The sequence below is a fragment of the Palaemon carinicauda genome, chromosome 5 (genome assembly GCF_036898095.1).
Source record: "Palaemon carinicauda isolate YSFRI2023 chromosome 5, ASM3689809v2, whole genome shotgun sequence".
Taxonomy (NCBI): domain Eukaryota; kingdom Metazoa; phylum Arthropoda; class Malacostraca; order Decapoda; family Palaemonidae; genus Palaemon; species Palaemon carinicauda.
The window spans coordinates 17140169-17146858 of record NC_090729.1 but is presented as its reverse complement, the minus strand read 5'-3'; positions in this window follow the sequence as shown (position 1 = coordinate 17146858).

Below are 6690 nucleotides of genomic sequence, written 5' to 3'. Positions count from 1 at the left end.
TGTCAAAGCAGATTTACACGTTGATATTGTGTTGGCTGCTAACCCTTGACCATGGAGGTGGATGAAGAAAGATAAGCAGAAGTCCATCAAGATCTTTTGCGGATTCTTCGCCTTGACAAAGGCCACCCATTTCCTCCATGATGACTCATATTGCCTTCTAGTAGATTTGCACTTATATTCCTCTAGGAAGTCTATACTGTCTTTCGAAATCCCGAAACGTTTTATCACCGCTAGGGAGAGAAAATCATGAGCTGCAGGTTCCGGGTTTTATGTGATGAAGCGCAGACAGTCGACTCCTGAACTCGCTGGGTCAGAACTGGATCTGGTAACGGTAGACACTTCAGCCGTAGTTCCAATGCCAGAGGGAACCACACGCTGTTCGGCCACTTGTGAGCCACAATTACCGCTACTCCCTTGAAAGATCTCAGTTTGTTGAGGACCCTCAATAGAAGGTTGTGAGGAGGGAACAGGTAAATCCTGGACCATCTGTTCCAGTCGAGGGACTTCGCGTCCACTGCTTCCGCCAAGGGAACCTCGTACGGGGACACGTAAAGGGGTAACTTCTTGTTGTCTTTTATCGCAAAGAGGTCTATCTGCAGTTCTGGGACTTGACTCAAGATGAAGGAGAATGATCCTGCGTCTAGGGACCATTCCGACTCTATCGGTGTGAACTTGGATAGAGCGTCCGCTGTCACATTGCGGACTCCTTGAAGGTGAACTGCCGACAGGTACCACTTCTTCTTTTCCGCCAGACAAAAGATGGCCAACATCACCTGACTGAGTGGTGGTGACCTCGATCCTTGTCGATTCAAACATTTCACAATCACCTCGCTGTCCAGCACCAACCTTATGTGGATCGAGCGACGAGGGGAGACTTTCTTTAAGGTAAGGAGTACTGCCATAGCTTCCAGAAAGTTTATGTGAAATGTCTTGAATAGATTGGACAAAGTCCCTTGGGCCTTCTCCCGATGAGAATGACCTCCCCACCCCTCCTTCAAGGCGTCTGTGTGAATAGTCAACGTGGGGGGAGGTGGCTGATGAAGTACCGACTTTTTTAGTTGCCTGACTTGGGACCAAGGCCTGAGAAGCGTACGTAGACGAAGCGGAACTGGTCTTATCAGATCTCTTCGCGCGTTTGATGCATAACTTCTCCAAACTCTGGTTGCATCCTTTAGCTGTGCTCTTAGCACCGGGTCTGTTACTGAAGCAAACTGGAGAGAACCCAGCACTCTCTCCTATTTGCGTCTTGATATCCTTTCGGAATCCAGAAGTCTCTTGACAGAACCAGCTATCTCCTTCCTCTTCTTCGCCGGGATGGAGAGTTGGTGAAACACTAGGTCCCAGTGGATTCCCAACCACTGGAACTTTTGAGATGGAGAAAGTCGAGACTTTTCTCTGTTGATCTTGAAGCCTAGATACTCTAGGAACTGGATCACCTGTAGGGAAGCTTGCAAACATTCTGTCTTGGATGCTGCCCACACCAGCCAGTCGTCCAGGTAGGCTACCACCTGGATTCCCTTTAGGCGTAATTGTTTGAGAGCTACGCTCGCAAGCTTCGTAAAGATCCTTGGGGCTATGTTTAGCCCGAATGGCATGGCTCTGAAGGCGTAGAGTCTTCAATGTAGCTTGAACCCTAGGTAGGTGGAGAGTTGACGATTGATTGGAACGTTCCAATAGGCGCCTGACAAATCTATGGAGACGGTAAATGCCCTCTTGGGCAGTAAGGTCCTTATGTGTTGCAGTGTTAGCATCTTGAACTTACAGTTCACTATGAACTTGTTGAGTGGCGACAAGTCCAGAATGACTCTGAGTTTTTCTGAGTCCTTCTTGGGAACACAAAACAGCCTCCTTTGGAATTTGATGGACTTTACCCTTCGGATTACTCTTTTCTCCAACAGTTCTTGAATGTACTCCTCCAGAAGGGGGGTGGAGTGTTGGAAAAATCGAGGGCACGGGGGTGGAGTGCTGTACCAGCTCCAACCCAGTCCATTCTTGAGTAGGCTGTAGGCCCAGGGATTGAAGGTCCACCGATCCCGAAAATTCTGAAGTCTCCCTCCTACCGGTATCATCTCACTTTGACTGCTGTTGCCCTGAGGCCTTGCCTCCTTGACCGCGACCACCCCTGTATCCCCTCCCCCTTGAGGGGCGTCTAGACGAACCTTTGGATGCTCCTCTAGGCTTCTCTCGAAAGGTAGTTGACTGCCCTTCGAACGCTGGGTTAAATGCCGGAGACTGCGTCGACACGGCTTGGGGTACCCACTGGTACGGGTCGGGATTTGTGCCACCATCTGGGGCACTGTAGGCATAGGAAATTGCTGTTGCTGCTGCTGTCTGAATGGCTTGGCTGGCCGAGAGGGTAGCCTAGTCTTTTTTGTCTTCCTCTTTGGTTTGGGACCCTCATCCGGGGAAGACTTTCTCTTGAGAGATAGGCCCCACTTCTGGAGAAGGTTTCTATTCTCCGTGGCGACCTTATCTACAACCTCCTTGACCGCTTCACTAGGGAAGAGGTCTTTGCCCCAAATGTTGGAGGAGATTAGCTTCCTTGGCTCCTGCCTCACCACAGCCGAGGCGAACACGAACTCCCTACAAGCCTTCTTAGCTTTGATCAAGCTATAAAGGTCCTTCGTCACTGTGACTAGGTGTGTCTTAGCCACTACCATGAACATTTCATGGACCTTGGAGTCACTTGCCACTGTCTCCAGAATCGTTTGATGAGACATTGAGGCAGCAAGTCTTTCTTTTGTCTCAAGTTCCCTTCGCAAAATAAAGTCAGACAGCTTGGGGAGGTTCTCACCGAACTGACGTCCGGCAATATCAGCCTCCAACTTCCCGACTGAGAAGGTAAGATGGACGTTCTTCCAGTCCTTGTGGTCCATGGGTAGGGCCAAAGACAGAGGTTTACACTCCTCCAAGGAGGGGCATGGCTTACCTGCCTCGACTGCTTTCAGCACAGCCGTAAACCCTTTCTGCATAAAGGGGAAGGATCTAGAAGGAGAGGACACAAAGGAAGGGTGCTTCTTACTCAAAGCAGGTACCTTTGAGTTTGTGAAGCCCGTCTCTTTCATCGAGCTTGACAGTAAAGCTTAACCCTTAGCGTGGTCCAAAACTATGACCTCCTTCGGCTCCGTTTCTTCCTTTGAGGCTAGTTCCTTCCTTAGACGGACATAACAGTCTGGATTCGACTCCTTGCTGGGCCAGAATTCCACCTCCTCAAGGGGGACTGAGCCCAACTTCTCCGAAATGACAATTTTTCCCGTCGTCATAGGCATGTGCTCAGCATACTTCCAAGGGTTAGCTTCTGAGCACAAGGGAAGGTCTTTCACACTGAGCTTCTTCTGGGGCCCACGTGATGCTGCAAGTCTCCGCATCTCCAGCTTCATTGTAGCCGCCTTCTCATTATTTTCCCTCTGCATCTGTTGGATCATTCCAACGATGGAGGAAAGGGTCTTTCCCAGCTCATCTGGGAGAGAGGACGATGTTGAGGGAATAGGTTCAGGGGCCTGAACCGGAGTAGACGACACCTCATCGACCTCTTCCTCTTCATTATCTGGAGCCTGCTCTTCATCATGGTCTTCTGCCAGAAGGTCATCTTCCAGACGCTCGGACACCTCCGACATCCTATCGTCCAATTGGATGTCCTGCAGGGCGTCCGGGACTTCAGCATCCACGGGGATCTGAACCACTGGTATCTCCACTTGAGGTTGGGGAATCACTGCCTCAGCTGACGCCCTGGGGAAAAGGTAAGCCCTCATCTTCTCACTTGGAAGATAGGGCCCAGAAGTGTTCCTCTAAAAGCCCCTTACCCAGGTACGAAGCTTCTCCCTTGCTGCGTCCCTTGACTCTGCCGTCTTAGGGGAATCAAAAGCCTCAGTAATCAGGTTTGTGCACACGGTACATACCTGCGGGTCTCAATACCGGAGATCACCTTTGGAGACTGTGCATGCTGCGTGCCTCCTACACAAATCATGTCCGCAGAAGTTCTTGCTGCGGACGTTGCAGAAAACGCTTGCACACTTTGGATGGTCCTCCTGTAAAGAGAAGAAAATTCCATGAGTATCAAGTGAACTACGTATCACTGGATATACATAGCTTAGCATAACTAAACTAGAAAGGAAAGACAAACACTTGTATTTCCCGCACAGTCAATTGCTGCAACCTTCCAGATAATAAAATCGTATGGTTAATCTATTCTAGAGCAACCAGTGAATAATTTCCAGAGGAAACAGGTGTAGCTCACACCCAAAAAAAGTGATTTTAAAATGCTGAATAGTAGACAAGAAAGAACTCACTTTCTTTATCTATAAGGTTACACTAAAGGGCTGTGCAAGACAACACAAAAGTGTTAAAAAAACTTAGTGTTGTAACAAATACTATACTATAGTTTTCTCCCTACAGTATATACTATACTGAAAAATACTGGCAACAGTATAGAAGGTAATGTGCCGGCACGTGCCTTAACTAGTTCCAAAGTATACTACTTATAAACTATAAGGTGGAAGAACGCTGGTTCAAATGCGTGTGCCGGCCGGCAGTGACTGCTGGCCGGCAACTACACAAGATAGCACACGGCTGCCGGCTGCCAAACGTAGCGGCCGGCAGAACCTCGGTGTGTTTCTATTGCCGGCCGGCAGCTAAACAACAACCACACCCGGCTGCCAGCCACTAATCGTAGCGGCTGGCAGACAATGGTGTGATAAATAGCCGGCCGGCAAAGGTATACAACCAATGCCGGCCGGCAGCAAAAGAACCAGAGAACTCCGAATGCCCGGCTGCCGGCCACTCAGGACGGCAGCCGGGCTAGGGTACAACACTAGAAGAAAAACAGAATAGATGCCGGGATATGAGACTGTACTGCCTCATTACCCGGCAACCCGAAAGAGTGCACATAAGGAAGGGGAGAATATAACTTCAGGCTTCTTGACCAATGCCATCTGGCTCTTCAGACAAACAAGGATGAGAGACCAAGGGAGGTCCGGGCAGCACTCATAGCAGTGCGTGCCGGCAAGGGACTGAGTCAACCCCAAATCCTAACCTATGCTAGGTACAGATGCAGAATGACGGACATGAATGCCATGGCTAGGCCATCACTAAGGAAAGAGGGGGGAAAGGGAGAAGAGGGTCCTGCCAACCTTGCTCTAGTAATGAATCACCCGCAGCCAAGAAAACTCATTTTAGCCTAGGGGAGATCCGAGGAGGGAGGCCAGCAATACCTGCCAACCCCCTCGGAACCAAAGCAAGGAAGGCGTTGCTATTCACAGAAAAGAGGATCTCATCCTCCACACTGAGAACAACAGCACTGGACTAGTCTGCTAGATCACAAAAAGAAGGAATCATCTCATACAGAAACCTTCGAAAGTGAACTAAGGAGGCTAAGCCTCCTATGTCTGCTGTCAGCCTAGCAAGGGAATCTCAACCACAAGCTAGACAGAAATAGACTCAGACTAAGAACTCTGATGTCCTGCCCCCTTCCTGAAGCCAGACTCACTGGAAACAGGAAAGAACAGAAACACCCTAATATAGTTCTATCTAAAGTCACTTCAGATAAACCATGAGGGTTAAGCCCAAGGCTTAAACAGAGGGAAATGGATTGGACACCTTCTCCGAAGAGAAGAGAGCAACCGGGGAGTGTGAGAAAGTATACTAAGGCCCCATAGACAACTAGCCTATGCGCAAAGAGAATCGATTACCTAAATCACCGAAACTCACTCGTATACAATCTTGGAAGAAAATCAACATAATCATAAATGTATAAAACTGCCTAAAGATTCAATAAAATTTTTAAAACACTTGGAAATCTGAATATCATGCAGGAAAGTACTGGGGCCAAACGACTAGGCTACAAGGTCTAGCGTAGGCCAGAATCGGCAAATCCTTCGCCAAAACGGAAATACTATAAGCATCATATAAAGAAAACCTATGTAACGCTAAATAGCTAAAATTATTAAAGCAAAACAGCCGGGAACGTCGCTCTGGCTAACTAAATAAATCAAACATAGCGAGCAACAGCGTCCAGGACGCCTCCGGTAGGCAACAGCTCTTGTAACAACGATATCACTATCGAATCACTTTTAAAATTACCGAGAGGTTACATTTATACATAAAAGAAATAATACTCAACTTATCAGAAGCAGAAGAAGTTGGAGAAAGCATTATAACGTTGAAATAATTCAAGAATTGCGAGATAACACAGGGAAAAACACCGAGTTGTTGAGCTACGCAAAAAAGAAAACAGATGGCGCCGTGAGCGGCGCAATGCACGCTTACGAAACGGGAGAGGAGAGATACCTTGCGAGCGGCTCTCCTTTCTTTCTCGTTTTCGTTTTCTTGCCAATTGACCCCTTCGAAGTGTTAACTCTGTTCGGGTTGCAGATTGCTATGTGGCGTGTCAAGAATACGTCCTCTGATATTTTGCGATATCCCTGGTTCTTTTATTAGTGATATTCGCTCCAGGAGTTAGAATTCTGGGTACCTTAAGGTAAATTCTCTGGGAATATCGCCGTTGTTATATATACCTGAGGAAGCTACCCTTTAGGAACTTCCATCAGAACGACATGGCCTGAGCCCAAAAACAATCCTATACACAGATGTGTAAATGCGTTCGTTTGTTTGTTATCATCGCAACGCAAACTAAACAATAGTTTCGGTGTTAGGTGGCGTGTTTAGCAAATGCATGGTATAAAGAAGTCTTTA